This window comes from Sceloporus undulatus, chromosome 1 (genome assembly GCF_019175285.1).
Source record: "Sceloporus undulatus isolate JIND9_A2432 ecotype Alabama chromosome 1, SceUnd_v1.1, whole genome shotgun sequence".
NCBI lineage: Eukaryota > Metazoa > Chordata > Lepidosauria > Squamata > Phrynosomatidae > Sceloporus > Sceloporus undulatus.
Window position 1 is genome coordinate 36,182,764 of NC_056522.1, and position 17,115 is coordinate 36,199,878.

A 17,115-nucleotide genomic window follows, 5' to 3' on the forward strand; every position below is an offset into this window, starting at 1 on the left:
CACTGATTCCATCAAGTACTGCCATGCATATAGAAAATCGCACAACTGCATCCTAGGATGCATCTATCAAGTGCATCTAGAAATAATGCAGTTTGACACCACTGTAAGTGAAGTAGCCCCATCCTATAGAATCCTGGGATTTGTAGTTTTACAAGGCCTTTAGCCGTCTCTGCCAAAGAGTGCTGGTGCCTCACAAAACTACAAATCCCAGAATTCTGTAGAATAGAGCCATGGCAGTTAAAATAGCGTCAAACTGCATTCTTTCTACAGTGCAAATGTGCCCTAAAAATACAATAATAATTACATCCAATAACTTGCAATTTACTACTCTTTCATTGCACAGGAAAATAATCCCAGAGTTTAGAAAAGTTACTTTTTTGGATTAAGACTTTCAGTATCTCCTATTACCTGAAATGGAATTTTGTGGTTAAATGTCTAGGCTCAATTTTCCAAGGTCAAGCTTCTGTCCCAATCGAGCACTTAGAAGTGCTTCCCCCCCTTAGTTTGTGTCAAAGTGATGGGTGATTACCCAATCAAAAAGACTAAAACTCCAATTAAAGTGAATAAAACACCCTTTATTATAACATTGAAACAGACCATTAAAGGGTAATGCAGCAATACAACCTATCTATGTCTTTTAGGTCCTGGCTGAGAGATTTAACCTGTGGCTTGAGAAAGAGAGGAGAAACAAAAAAACGGATGACTCCACTACACTCTGAGGGAGTGTGTTCCACTGTCAAACAGCTGTTACTGTCCTAATGTTGAGGTGGAATCTCTTTTCCTGTAGCTTGCATCCATTGTTCCTTGTTCTAGTCTCTAGAGTTACAGAAAACAAGCTTGCTCCATCCTCAATGTGACACCCCTTTAAATACTTAAACAGGGCTATCATATCACCCTTTAACCATCTCTTCTCCAGGCTAAACATACCCAGCTCCCTAAGTCTTTCCTCATAAGGCATGGTTTCTAGACCCTTCACCATTTTGGTTGCCCTCCTCTGGACCCACTCCAATTTGTCAACATCCTTTTTGCGTTGTGGTGCCCAGAACTGGATGCCATAAGTTAGAAATGACTTGAAGGCACACAACAGCAACGTCATTCGCATTTTTAAAAAAATGAAAAAAAGAAAAAATGAAAAAATGTTAAGATTAGGGTTATGCATTTTAACTCAGCTGCAGGGTCTATTTTTAAAGTGATGTAGAAGGTGTCTTTCAGTAGAACAAAAATGCTACTTTGCTTCATTGGCACAATACTGTAAATTTATAAAGCAGAGAACAGAAAATATTATCAGTCGAGTGGGTCCTTGTTACCTAGCCTTCCACAAGTCCTATCTAATGTTGTTTCCTCTATATATCTTAGAACAAAACATACTGTTCAAAGCAAAGCACTGTTGAAATCGATTGCTAATTAAATTTATGTCTAAATTAATAAATCACAACTATTCAGACTGTGGTGCTATGAATAATTTCAATTATGGTGAACATAATTATTAGATTTTGCATTTAATGAACCATATTGTTCAATGGTAGTCTTCTGACAATTGGGACTAATAGAATACGTTAACCTTTATTCTCCTCAGCTTGACACTGCATTAGATCATGAATTAATATCTAAGCACTTTGGAGAGTTTCGTAATTGAGTAGCCATTGTGACTCCTTCGGCCTATGAGATGAGTTATATTCTTCATTTGGTAGGAACATTTGAAGTAAGCCAACAGTGGCCCATATACTCAGAATACAGTTTCAACACTGGATATATTATAATTCTGTTTCTCTACCTGCCTAACCAATTGATCTCTGTATATTTTGCTCAGGTTGAGTGATGGTTCAAAATGTGTGGGGTTTTTTTAGTGGTTCTTTTTTGGGGCAGAATTTGATGAACATTGGATACAGCTTGCTACAGAAGCACAACCCTGACTGCTTAGTCTTAGCAGCCATCTTCAACCATAGTAAACATTTTAACTTATGCCAATAAACGAGGAAAAAAGCCATATTTATCCTCATCCATAGGTAGGACAACCTAACCGATTTTAACAACTGGCACCCAATTTATCTCTACATTACCATCTACAAAACTTTATGCAAGTTATATTGTTGCCAAAGCCACAGACTGGACCATCACTGACTGCATTGCTAGCCCACAACAAAAGGGTTTTATCTCATGTCAGGGCTACTGTGAGCATAACTTCCCATTGCAAACAGTTATTGATACTGTCTACCACATCAGACAAACATATACTATGGCCTGGTTTGTCATCAGCAATGCCTTTGACTCTGTCTCATTGCCATATTCTAGAAGCCTTGGTTGAATTGGGTATGCTTCAAGCATTTCTTGACCTTCTCCTTGAGCTATACAACAACTGCTGCACCATGGTATGGGCTGTGGAAGGCAAGACCACTATTTCAGGGTGTATGGTTAGCCCAATTATTTGCTATGGCATCACCCCTTAGTTACATGATCAATGGCCCAAGAGACTTCAGTCTATATGGAAACAAACTGACCATTCTAATGCCAATGATCTGGTTTTGGTAGCTGAGAAACATGAAGCACTGTAGAATGGATGGGTCTGTGCTTGAATGCCAAAATATATGCAACACTTCATATTAATGTGTGCTTGAAAGATTGGGCCTTACCAACTATCTTTACCATCCAAGGGAAACCTATGTGCCATCTCAAAGAAGCAGATACCTATCAACATCTAGGCCAGGGGTCGGCAACCTATGGCCCGCGGGCCACATGTGGCCCACCGAGGCCTAGGGACCGGCCCCAGCCTGGCCCTGCCGCAGATTGCTGCTGGGGCCTTTGGCCTCCGGTGCAGGAGCGCGGGGCCTCTGGCGCAGGGCAAGCGGCGGGCAAGGGGAGCAAGGAGGAGCAAGGGGGAGCAAGGGGGAGTAAGGGGGGGCAATTATCTATAGAAGCCTCAGAAACATGCATTTATATTAACTTTTTAAAAAATCAGCAGATTTTTTTGCGGGTCCTCCATTTTCTTTAATTAAAAAGTGTTCTCCATTTTAATTTTTTTGTCCTACATTTGTCCCGGTTTATTTATTTATTTAATTTAAATATATATATATATATATATATATATATCATAGTGGCTTCGGCCCCCTGAGTTGTCCTGAAGGGACAGCAACCCGGTTCCCGGGTCAAAAAGGTTGCCTACCCCTGATCTAGGCATTCCAATGGATTTCCAAAGCTGCCAGACCATTAAAGCCACTCTCTATACCATTGTGATGGATGCCAAGAAGATAGATGTGTCTCTCTTAGCCGCTTAGCAAAGGATTGGTGCACTTAGGAGTTTACTCCTTCTAAGGACTGACTTTGCTCTTCAGGGATCATTGGTTTGGAAAACAGTACTTAATAGTGTCAACTGAACAGTCACTATTTTTCTTAAGAAGTGGCTCAGTCTTTCCACACGAGCCACCAATGACATCTTGTACATTGCTCAGCAATATGGAAGAATCACTGAGTGACCTTGGGCAAGCCATGTGCTCTCAGCCTCAGGGACAGGCCCGTAGCTAGGCCTTTAGGGGCCCTGGGGCAGAAAGTACACTTGGTAGGGCAGAGCGTTCGCACACTCCCGAGTCCTAGGGTGCGCTGCGGGTGCCATCTTGGCGCACTGCTGTTTGGGACCCCCTTTGGCTGGGGGGCCCCAGGGCAGTGCCCCGGTTGCCCCAGCCTAGGTATGGACCTGCTCAGGGAAAGGCAATGACACACCTCTTCTGGTCAAATCTTGCCAAGATAGGGTTGCCATGAGTTGGAAATGACCTGAAGGCGCACAACATCAAAGCTGCAGAAACACAGGGAATGCTCCAGTCATCATCCACGCATTCTGCCTTCTTTCTTACCCTGACAGGACTGTAAAATCTGTTAATAATAATAATAATAATAATAATAATAATAATAATAATAATAGTAAATAAATAAAATTTATTTATATCCCACCTCTCTACAAAATGCAATTGGGGCGGCTTGAGGTTCCCTTAAGAGAGTTATCCAAAAGTATACAGTAACAACACCATCTGACTGTGACCCGGTAACTTATTTCTCTGGTTCAACGGAAAATGAATTTGGACATGACAGTAGTGGTTTTTCTTCCCTTTTCACCTGTACTTGGAACTCAACCTGCTGTCTTAACAAACAAATTGTCAAGAGGGCCCTCAGCTCACCATCACCAAAGGGAACCCTTCAGTGGTACAGACTGTCTCCCATAAATCAAGGCACATGGTATAAAGTTCCTTGAAATAATTTCTAAGAGGTAATATACCACTGTTCTTTTGAGAAAAATTTGCTTTGTATTTGCTACTAATAAACTTTCATATTATTTCTATTTCTGATTACATTCTTTGGATCTGATATGTATTATTTATTTTTTCTATGGTAAATAATTTTTTTTGAAAATATTCTCTAATGAAAGGATTGATCCTTTTGCTTCCTGTGCATTTTGTGTTGCAGCTGACACATGCTGGATTCATGTCCCTTTTGGATGTTTCTGGATGTTTCCATGGAAGTTAAAGTATAATCATAGTGCTATAACTATGTAGTAATGAAGGGCACTCTTATTCATGTGTTTCCTCCAAGTATGAGCAACAAGGGCTTAGTCACAGCTGGTGGCTTCTGTGGCACTGACACAATCCCCAAGTGATGGGCTTTGATGGTGTTTCTATAAATCGTGGTGGTGGTGGTCTCTGTAATTTTTTAAATTTCCGTTGTTGCGTGTTTCCTCCATCCATCCTGGGAGAAAAATCTTTGGGATATAGTGACCTTTTCAATGCCATAAAGGGAGCATTTTTGTCCTGCCCAGTGTAATGGAGTGATTGGACATTTTTTTTAAAAAAAAGCCTAAATATTAAAGTTAACCCCAGAAAAAAAGAAGTGCATGTGTATATGTGGTTTACAGACATGTGTGCACTATGTGGTTAGATAGACAGACAGCTAGATAGTTAGCTAGGTAGATAATATACACATGTACACACATTTATATATACACATACCTGTATATGCAAAGGTTGTTTTCTTCCAAGGCTGACAGATCGTCCTTGTCATGTGACTGACTGTCTGATTTCCGACTCAAGCTTTTCATTTCCTAAATGATAATGGATAAAAGATAAAATCTGGCACACACAGGTAATCTTTGCCATCTTAATATTTGTTAAGCTTTGTGATTTACTGAGACGTTAAAGTCATTGCAGGTCACACAAAACCTGCACATTGGATCTGCTTCATAAAACACTCTGAGTGAATACTTCAGTCATTTATGTCACCGTCCTTAAACCAATGTAGCTAAATAACTCCATCTTCAATAATTTAGAAATCTTTCAATTTATTTTTGATCCCACTTATATAGGATGGGACCGTGACCAGCTGGTCCTGGTGATTTGTGTTCAGCTGGAGAAGGAACTTAACATATTTCTTGCATAATGTAGTCTTGATCCAGATTATGTTTGAATTGAAACATTTGTTCTGGGAATCCTTTAAACACAGTTCACATATATCCAAGGTGACCCATGTTTAATAGCATCCATCTTCAGTGTACAGGATTTTTCTATGCTCCAACCTCTTCCTGGAGGAGGTACATTTGAAAAACCTGTGTCCCTTTCCTGATATGATATTCCTTGCCTCCTTCCTCTCACATTCACTCTCTTTCTCCCTTTGATACATGCATTCACACAGAGACAGACACTTACTTCTGAAGGTGTCATACAATCTGCATAGAAGACAGTCTGATAAAGGGGAAATCTGAGCCAGGCAAGCACCTCCAGATATCACATGCTTAGAAGTATCCGTTGTGGAGTGTTTGAGGGCTCTTGTTTGGCTCACATTTCACCTTTGCCAGCTTTTCTGAGTTCTGAAGGGCAGAAAGAAAAAAATGATGACAGAAACAATACTTCCACTGAAACTGGACAGAAGGTAAGAAGAGACTTCCAAAGAGATGTAGAGATATCACAGTGTCTAGAAATGCTTGGCCTAACTAGGATCAGTGGAGAATTGCTGGCAGGATGTTCTTGAAACAAATGGGTATATAAAAGGAGACTGTTCCACTAAATGTAACAGGGACAGTATGAAGTGTGCAGAGGGCTTTGAAGATGATTGGTAGGGATAACTATTTAAACTATTTCAAATAATAACAGCTCAGGGAAGCTTTCTGTTTTTGCTGAGTGCCTTCAAGTCATTTCTGACTTATGATGACCATATGACGAGCCTATCCTGGGATTTTCTTGGCAAGATTTGTTCAGAGGAGGTTTGCCATTGCCTTCCCTTGAGGCTGAGAGCATGTGAATTGCCCAGATCACCCAGTGAGTTTCATGGCTGAATGGGGAATCGAATGCTGGTCTCCAGAGTCATAGTCATAAAATGGCTGGGGGCAGAGTTTGAAAGGTGTGTATGTGGGGATTATAAATCTTTGCATTAAAATGTGTTAAGCCTTTAGTAATAGGCATGTGTCTCTTTTGTAGGTACAGGACTGTTTTGCTGAAAGGCCTTTAGTGGGTACCATTTTCCCCCCACTGCCTTCATGGCTTGCATTTTCAGTTCCTCCCCTAGGTCATGCATTGATTTAAGTTGCTGTAAAAGGCTTTAGTTTTGTAGGCCTTTATCATGAAATATGCATTGTGGTGAGTATTGCCTGAAAAGAAGAAGGCCCTCTCTCTATCCACCATCAACCAGAGGGAGATGCCTTGCCTGAAAAAGAAGAAGATTCTCCCTCCAGTCCATCTGCCATGGTCCAGGCATCAGAGGGAGAGAAGATCTGCTGGGCTTTTCCCCTTCTCCACTGCCATTTCCTTCTCCTTTTGTATCTTGTCTTTTTAGATTGTAAGCCTAAGGGCAAGGAAATGTCTAATTCAAATAAATGTAAGCTGCTCTAATAGACTTTTGGCTGAAGAGCGGGGTATAAATACTATAAATAATAATAATAATAATAATAATAATAATAATAATAATAATAATCCAATGCTGAAACCACTACACCACACTGGCTCTTATGAAAAAGATAAACACTTCACCAAAACCTAGCCAACATGGCCAAATTCCATGTTGCTTGTGGATTCTGGAAGCTGTAGTTCAATTAGGTAACTTCTGCAAGCTCTGAAAATAATAAAGAAGTGGGAGAAATTTAGTCTTATTTTTCCTGAATGCTTCTGACTAATAAATTCTTTTGACAAATAGCACCCCCCCCCCCCTCCGTGCCTTTAAGTGACAACCTGGTGTATTTCTCACTCTACTTTCTGGTGCTCCTTTGCAAGAGTTAATGACTAAGAATGATGCATGACACTATTGTCTAGCATTAGATCTATTCTGATTTTTTTCAAGAAGCATAGAAAACTACAGTTCCCATCAGTCCAGAAAATAATGAGTTCAGTTAAAGAGAATCTTACTACAAGCCTTCTGCTTTATCTAGTGAAACTTCCTGGCCATCAATTTCTTCAGCTCATTGGTAAGGGGGGAAGTACCCCAAATCTTCCAGAATGTTTGGGAAAATGAAATGCATTAAGAACTGAATTAGAGGAAGTTTGTAACCAGTAATATTAAAGGTGACTATCCACCACTTATCCAGGGATGTAGCCAAGGGGGGGGGGGTTCCTTGGGGTCCGGACCCCCCCTCCATTAGAAAAATGAATGGTGTGTGCTGCTGCTCCGCCGCAACCAAGCCCCATTATTATGGTGGCACTTAGTCTGGACCCCCCTTCCTAAAATCCTAGCTACATCCCTGACTTATCCACCTACCAATCAGTCAGTCAGTCAGTCAATCAATCAATCAATCAATCAAGTGTTACACTTCACATAAAGTGTATCTTACACAGACTCCATGCAGTCAATTAGCAATAGATGAATTGTGACCAGTAAAGCCCCATGCAGTTCAGGTTCAGGTTATCTGGAAGACCACATCTTCCCATATGCAGGAGAGACCTTTTCTCAGCCTCACCATCCTCAGAGGTATGTTTTGTGGGGATATAGAGGAGAGCCCTCTGGGTGGCCACTCCTATAATGGAATTGCCTTCCCTTGGAAATTAGGACAGCTCCATCCCTATTGTCCTTCTACTAGCAGGAAAGATCTATTTATTCAGGCAGGCCTTTAATACCTTAACCGTGTCTAAATGGATGTGCTGCCCTTTTACTATATTTATTAAGGGGATGATTTAGCATAGTTTAATGACTGTTTAAAATTAAAGTATAATTTTATATGTTTAATGTATTGTGTTTTATTAGCTATTTTAATATGCTTAAACCAACTTGTATCCAGCATTGGGAGAAAGATAGAATAACAATAAAAATAATTTTATTTTATTTTATTTTAAAATGGTCTTTTCACAAACATCTAACCCCAGGTAAAAATGGGTTGGTTATTACTGGTCAACAGTTAAGAAAAAAAGACAGCGTGGTGTAGTAGTCTGATTCCCTACTCAGCCATGGAAACCTACTGGGTGACCTTTGGAAAATCACACTGTCTCAGCATGAGAGAAAGACAAACCTCCTCTCAATAAATCTTTTAAAGAAATTCTGAAGTTAGGGTCACTATAAGTTGAAGTCAACTTGAAGGCAAGAATAACAAAGTAAACAAGAAGACAGTTTGCCATGCTGATAGTGTTATGCATCATTACTTCACAAGCTGGATTCAGATAGATATTCTGGGGCTGCCTGAAAATTAGCTAAAATCTACATGTGCCAGATAAGGGACAAAGAGTGGACCACTTCATTATCGGCCAACTGCCAATCTGGATGTTGTCCAACTTGCTTGTGTTAACATACCTATAGGTATCTTCCTGTTCTCTTTAAAGCAAAGTGTTTGCTCAAAGACTTTTCCATTAAGCATTCAGGTTCTCTGTACCTTGTATTTGGTAGTGGGTTGTCAACGTTACTATTCATTTATATTCCTGGTCTCTGAAAAGACATTGTCCTCAGGGTTTTGAATTGCTTGGATGGCAACCTGAAAACAGCCGAGCTTGTACCTTCATATTCTATTGTCTTTGATGAGAGATTCTTTGCAGGAAAATGCCTCTTCTTGTTTAGAAGATATCTCCTTTGTTGACAAACTTTGAGATGTGGTGATGATTAGGATATATAACTGTGTTTTAACTGTGTAGCTGCCAGTGATGTTTCTGCTCAGGTTGTCATTGACTGTCAGAAATATATCTGGAGGCATTTCAGGGGAAAGAAAAGACTTTTGCCCCCTCTGTCACTGGATTAATTGCATAGAATTCAGATTCAAGTGTTCTAACTTTGGTCTGAAAATCACAAGGATACATGAGTATCTATAAGTCTGTGAAACTGTTTAAATTAGAGATGGACCACTGTGGTTCTCAAGATGTTTTTGACCTACAACTTTTATTAACCCAAGCCATCATAGCAAATGATAAGGAATGATGGGGGCTGAAGTCCAAAAACATCTGGGGGCCCACTGTTCATAGAATCATAGAATCGTAGAGTTGGAAGAGACCACAAGGGCCATCCAGTCCAACCCCCTGCCATGCAGGAAATCACAATCAAAGCATCCCCGAAAGATGGCCATCCAACCTCTGTTTGAAGACCTCTAAGGAAGGAGACTCCACTACACTTCGAGGGAGTTTGTTCCACTGTCGAACAGTCCTTACTGTCAGGAAGTTCCTCCTAATGTTGAGGTGGAATCTCTTTTCCTGCAGCTTGCTCTTTTTTGGGGCAGAAATTGATGAAATTGGATACAGCGTGCTAAGAAGCACAACCCGTGACTGCTTAGTCTTAGCAGCCATCTTCAACCATAGTAACATTTTAACTTATGCCAATAAACGAGGAAAAAAGCCATATTTATCCTCATCCATAGGTAGGACAACCTAACCGATTTTAAACACCTGGCACCCAATTTATCTCTACATACCATCTACAAAACTTTATGCAAGTTATACTGTTTGCCAAAGCCACAGACTGGACCATCACTGACTGCATGCTAGCCCACAACAAAAGGGTTTTATCTCATGTCAGGGCTACTGTGAGCAAACTTCCCATTGCAACAGTTTTGATACTGTCTACCACATCAGACAACAATAACTATGGCCTGGTTTGTCATCAGCAATGCCTTTGACTCTGTCTCATTGCCATATCTAGAAGCCTTGTTGAATTGGGTATGCTTCAAGCATTCTTGACCCTCCTTGAGCTATACAACAACTGCTGCACCATGGATGGGCTGTGGAAGGCAAGACCACTATTTCAGGGTGTTGTTTAGCCCAATTATTTGCTATGGCATCACCCCTTAGTTTACATGTCAATGGCCCAAGAGACTCAGTCATATGAAACAAATTGACCATTCTAATGCCAATGATCTGGTTTTGGTAGCTGAGAAACATGAAGCACGGTAGAATGGAGGGGGTCTGTGCTTGAATGCCAAAATATATGCAACACTTCATATAATGTGTGCTTGAAGAATTGGGCCTTACCAACTACTTTACCATCCAAGGGAAACCATGTGCCATCCAAGAAGCAGATACCTATCAACATCGAGCCAGGGGTCGGCAACCTATGGCCCCGGGCCACATGTGGCCCACCGAGGCCTAGGGACCGGCCCCAGCCTGGCCCTGCCGCCAGATTGCTGCTGGGGCCTTGGCCTCCGGTGCAGGAGCGCGGGGCCTCTGGCGCAGGGCAAGCGGCGGGCAAGGGGAGCAAGGAGGAGAAAGGGGGAGCAAGGGGGGCAACAGGGGGAGCAAGGGGGGACAAGGGGGAACAAGGGGGAGCAAGGGGGAGCAAGGGGGAGTAAGGGGGGGCAATTATTATAGAAGCCTCAGAAACATGCATTTAATTAATTTTTAAAAATCAGCAGATTTTTTTTGCGGGTCCTCCATTTTCTTTAATTAAAAAGTGTTCTCCATTTAATTTTTTTGTCCTACATTGTCCCGGTTTATTTATTTATTAATATATATATATTATATTATATATATATATATATATATTATTGGCTTCGGCCCCCAGTTGTCTGAGGGACAGCAACCCGGTTCCCGGGTCAAAAAGGTTGCCTACCCCTGATCTAGGCATTCCAATGGATTTCCAAAGCTGCCAGACCATTAAAGCCACTCTCTATACCATTGTGATGGATGCCAAGAAAGAGATTGTGTCTCTCTTAGCCGCTTAGCAAGGATTGGTGCACTTAGGAGTTTACTCCTTCAAGGACTGACTTTGCTCTTCAGGGATCATTGGTTTGGAAAACAGTACTTATAGTGTCAACTGAACAGTCACTATTTTTCTTAAGAAGTGGCTCAGTCTTTCCACACGAGCCACCAATGACATCTTGTACATTGCTCAGCAATATGGAAGAATCACTGAGTGACCTTGGGCAAGCCATGTGCTCTCAGCCTCAGGGACAGGCCTGTAGCTAGCCTTAGGGGCCCTGGGGCAGAAAGTAACACTTGGTAGGGCAGAGCGTTCGCACACTCCCGAGTCCGAGAGTGCGCTGCGGGTGCCATCTTGGCGCACTGCTGTTTGGGACCCCCTTTGGCTGGGGGCCCCAGGGCAGTGCCCGGTTGCCCCAGCCTAGGTATGGACCTGCTCAGGGAAAGCTCAATGACACACCTCTTCTGGTCAAACTGCCAAGATAGGGTTGCCATGAGTTGGAAATGACCTGAAGGCGCACAACATCAAAGCTGCAGAAACACAGGGGATGCTCCAGTCATCATCCACGATTCTGCCTTCTTTCTTACCCTGACAGGACTGTAAAATCTGATATAATAATAATAATAATAATAATAATAATAATAATAGTAAATAAATAAAATTTATTTATATCCCACCTCTCTAAAAAAGCAATTGGGGCGGCTTGAGTGCCCTAAGAGAGTTACCAAAATATACACCGTAACAACACCATCGACTGTGACCCGGTAACTTATTTCTCTGGTTCAACGGAAAATGAATTTGGACATGACAGTAGTGGTTTTTCTTCCTTTTTCACCTGTACTTGGAACTCAACTGCTGTCTTAACAAACAAATTGTCAAGAGGGCCCTCAGCTCACCATCACCAAGGAACCCTTCAGTGTACAGACTGTCTCCATAAATCAAGGCACATGGTATAAAGTTCCTTGAAATAATTTCTAAGAGTGTATACCACTGTTCTTTTGAGAAAATTTGCTTTGTATTTGCTACTAATAAACTTTCATATTATTTTCTATTTCTGATTACATCTTTGGATCTGATATGATTATTTATTTTTTCTATGGAAATAATTTTTTTGAAATATTCTCTAATGAAAGGATTGATCCTTTTGCTCCTGTGCATTTTGTGTTGCAGCTGACACATGCGGGATCATGTCCCTTTGGATGTTTCTGGATGTTTCCATGGAAGTTAAAGTATAATCATAGTGCTATAACTATGTAGTAATGAAGGGCACTCTTATTCATGTGTTTCCTCCAAGTATGAGCAACAAGGGCTGTAGCACAGCTGGTGGCTTCTGTGGCACTGACACAATCCCCAGAGTGGGGCTTTGATGGTGTTTCTATAATCGTGTGGTGGGTGGTCCTGTAATTTTTAAATTTCCGTGTTGCGTTTTCTCCATCCATCCTGGGAGAAAAATCTTTGGTATAGTGACCTTTTCAATGCCATAAAGGGAGCATTTTTGTCCTGCCCAGTGTAATGGAGTGATTGGACATTTTTTTTTTAAAAAAGCTAAAATTAAAGTTAACCCCAGAAAAAAAAAGAGTGCATGTGTATATGTGGTTTACAGACATGTGCACTATGTGGTTAGATAGACAGACAGCTAGATAGTAGCTAGGTAGATAATATACACATGACACACATTTATATATACACATAATGCAAAGGTTGTTTTCTTCCAAGGCTGACAGATCGTCCTTGTAATGTGACTGACTGTCTGATTTCCGACTCAAGCTTTTCATTTCCTAAATGATAATGGATAAAAGATAAAATGGCACACACAGGTATCTTGCCATCTTAATATTGTTAAGCTTTGTGATTTACTGAGACGTTAAAGTCATTGCAGGTCACACAAAACTGCACATTGGATCGGCTTCATAAAACACTCTGAGTGAATACTTCAGTCATTTATGTCACCGTCCTTAAACCATGTAGCAAATAACTCCACTTCAATAATTTAGAAATCTTTCAATTTTATTTTGATCCCACTTATATAGGATGGGACGTGACCAGCTGGCCTGGTGATTTGTGTTTCAGCTGGAGAAGGAAACTTAACAATTCTTGCAATAATGTAGTCTTGATCCAGATTATGTTGGAATTGAAACATTTGGTTCTGGGAATCCTTTAAACACAGTTCACATAACCAGGTGACACAGTTTTAAAGCATCCACTTCATTGTACAGGATTTTTCTATGCTCCAACCTCTTCCTGGAGGAGGTACATTTGAAAAACCTGTGTCCCTTTCCTGATATGATATCCTGCCTCCTTCCTCTCCACATCACTCTCTTTCTCCTTGATACATGGCATTCACACAGAGACAGACACTTACTTCTGAAGGTGTCATAAAATCTGGCATAGAAGACAGTCTGATAAAGGGGAAATCGGAGCCAGGCAAGCACCTCCAGATATCACATGCTTAGAAGTATCCGTTTGTGGAGTGTTGTGAGGGCTCTTGTTTGGCTCACATTTCACCTTTGCCAGCTTTTTCTGAGTCTGAAGGGCAGAAAGAAAAAATGATGACAGAAACAATACTTCCACTGAAACGGGACAGAAGGGAAGAAGAGACTTCCAAAGAGAGGTAGAGATATCACAGTGTCTAGAAATGCTGGCCATACTAGGATCAGTGGAGAATTGCTGGCAGGATGTTCTTGAAACAAATGGGTTATAAAAGGAGACTGTTCCACTAAATGTAACAGGGACAGTATGAATGTGCAGAGGCTGTTTGAAGATGATTGGTAGGGATAACTATTTAAACTATTTCAAATAATAACAGCTCAGGGAAGCTTTCTGTTTTTGCTGAGTGCCTTCAAGTCATTTCTGACTTATGATGACCATATATGACGAGCCTATCCTGGGATTTTTCTTGGCAAGATTTGTTCAGAGGAGGTTTTGCCATTGCCTTCCCTTGAGGCTGAAGAATGTGAATTGCCCAGATCACCCAGTGAGTTTCATGGCTGAATGGGGAATCGAATGCTGGTCTCCAGAGTCATAGTCATAAAATGGCTGGGGGCAGAGTTTGAAATGTGTATGTGGGATTATAAATCTTTGCATTAAAAGGTGTTAAGCCTTAGTAATAGGCATGTGTCTCTTTTGTAGGTACAGGACTGTTTTGCTGAAAGGCCTTTAGTGGGTACCATTTTCCCCCCACTGCCTTCATGGCTTGCATTTTCAGTTCCTCCCCTAGGCATGCATGATTTAAGTTGCGTGTAAAAGGCTTTAGTTTTGTAGGCCTTTATCATGAAATATGCATGTGGTGAGTATTGCCTGAAAGAAGAAGGGGCCCTCTCTCTACCACCATCAACCAGAGGGAGATGCCTTGCCTGAAAAAGAAGAAGATTCTCCCCTCCAGTCCCATCTGCCATGGTCCAGGCATCAGAGGGAGAGAAGATCTGCTGGGCTTTTCCCCTCGCACTGCCATTTCCTTCTCCTTTTGTACTTGTCTTTTTAGATTGTAAGCCTAGGGCAAGGAAATGTCTAATTCAAATAAAGGTAAGCTGCTCTAATAACTTTTGGCTGAAGAGCGGGGAGTAGAATACTTAAATAATAATAATAATAATAATAATAATAATAATAATCCAATGCTGAAACCACTACAACCACACTGGCTCTTATGAAAAGATAAACACTTCACCAAAACCAGCAACATGGCCAAATTCCATGTTGCTTGTGGATTCTGGAAGCTGTAGTTCAATTAGGTAACTTCTGCAAGCTCTGAAAATAAAAAGAATGGGGAGAAATTTAGTCTTATTTTCCTGAATGCTTCTGACTAATAAATTCTTTTGACAAATAGCAACCCCCCCCCTCCGTGCCTTTAAGTGACAACCTGGTGTATTTCTCACTCTACTTTCTGGTGCTCCTTTGCAAGAGTTAATGACTAAGAATGATGCATGACACTATTGTCTAGCATAGATCTATTCGGATTTTTTTCAAGAAGCATAGAAAACTACAGTTCCCATCAGTCCAGAAAATAATGAGTTCAGTTTAAAGAGAATCTTACTACAAGCCTTCTGGCTTTATCTAGTGAAACTCCTGGCCAACAATTTCTTCAGCCATGGTAAGGGGGAAGTACCCCAAATCTTCCAGAATGTTTTGGGAAAAGTGAAATGCATTAAGAACTGAATAGAGGAAGTTTGTAACCATTAATATAAAGGTGACTATCCACCACTTATCCAGGGATGTAGCCAAGGGGGGGGGGGTTTCCTTGGGGTCCGGACCCCCCCTCCATTAGAAAAATGAATGGTGTGTGCTGCTGCTCCGCCGCACCAAGCCCCATTATTATGGTGGCACTTAGTCTGGACCCCCCCTTCCTAAAATCCTAGCACATCCTGACTTATCCACCTACCAATCAGTCAGTCAGTCAATCAATCAATCAATCAATCAATCAAGTGTTACACTTCACATAATGTGTAGCTTACACAGACTCCATGCAGTCAATTAGCAAGAGATGAATTGTGACCAGTAAAGCCCCTGCAGTTCAGGTTCAGGTTATTGGAACCACATCTTCCCATATGCAGGAGAGACTTTTCTCAAGCCTCACCATCCTCAGAGGTATGTTTTGTGGGGATAGAGAGAGAGCCCTCTGGGTGGCCATCCATAATGGAATTGCCTTCCCTTGGAAATTAGGACAGCTCCATCCCATGTCCTTCTACAGCAGGAAAGACCTATTTATTCAGGCAGGCCTTTAATACCTTAACCGTGTCTAAATGGATGTGCTGCCCTTTTACTAATTTATTAAGGGGATGATTTAGCATAGTTTAATGACTGTTTAAAATTAAAGTATAATTTTATATGTTTAATGTAGGTGTTTTATTAGCTATTTTAATATGCTAAACCAACTGTATCCAGCATTGGGAGAAAGATAGAAAACATAAAAATAATTTTATTTTATTTTATTTTAAAATGGTCTTTTCACAAACACTACCCCAGGTGTAAAATGGGTTGGTTATTACTGGTCAACAGTTAAGAAAAAAAGACAGCGTGGGTGTAGTAGTCGGATTCCTACTCAGCCATGAAACCTACTGGGTGACCTTGGAAAATCACACTGTCTCAGCATGAGAAAAGACAAACCTCCTCTCAATAAATCTTTTAAAGAATTCTGAAGTTAGGGTCACTATAAGTTGAAGTCAACTTGAAGGCAAGAATAACAAAGTAAACAAGAAGACAGTTTGCCAGCTGATAGTGTTTATGCATCATTACTTCACAAGCTGGATTCAGATAGATATTCTGGGGCTGCCTGAAAATTAGCTAAATCTACATGTGGCCAGATAAGGGAACAAAAAGTGGACCACTTCATTATCGGCCAACTGCCATCTGGATGTTGTCCAACTTGCTTGTGTTTAACATACCTATAGGTCTCTTCCTGTTCTCTTTAAAGCAAAGTGTTTGCTCAAAGACTTTTCATTAAGCATTCAGGTTCTCTGTACCTTGTATTTGGTAGTGGGTTTGCAACGTTACTATTCTTTATATTCCTGGTCTCTGAAAAGACATTGTCCTCAGGGTTTTGAATTGCTTGGATGGCAACCTGAAAACAGCCGAGCTTGTACCTTCATATTTCATTGTCTTTGATGAGAGATTCTTTGCAGGAAAATGCCTCTTCTTGTTTAGAAGATATCTCCTTTGTTGACAAACTTTGAGATGTGGTGATGATTAGGATATATAACTGTGTTTTAACTGTGTAGCTGCCAGTGATGTTTCTGCGCAGGTTGTCATTGACTGTCAGAAATATATCTGGAGGCATTTCAGGGGAAAGAAAAGACTTTTGCCCCCTCTGTCCACTGGATTAATTGCATAGAATTCAGATTCAAGTGTTTCTAACTTTGGTCTGAAATCACAAGGATACATGAGTATCTATAAGTCTGTGAAAACTGTTTAAATTAGAGATGGACCACTGTGGTTTCAAGATGTTTTTGGCCTACAACTTTTATTAACCCAGCCACATAGCAAATGATAAGGAATGATGGGGGCTGAAGTCCAAAAACATCGGGGGGCCCACTGTTCATAGAATCATAAATC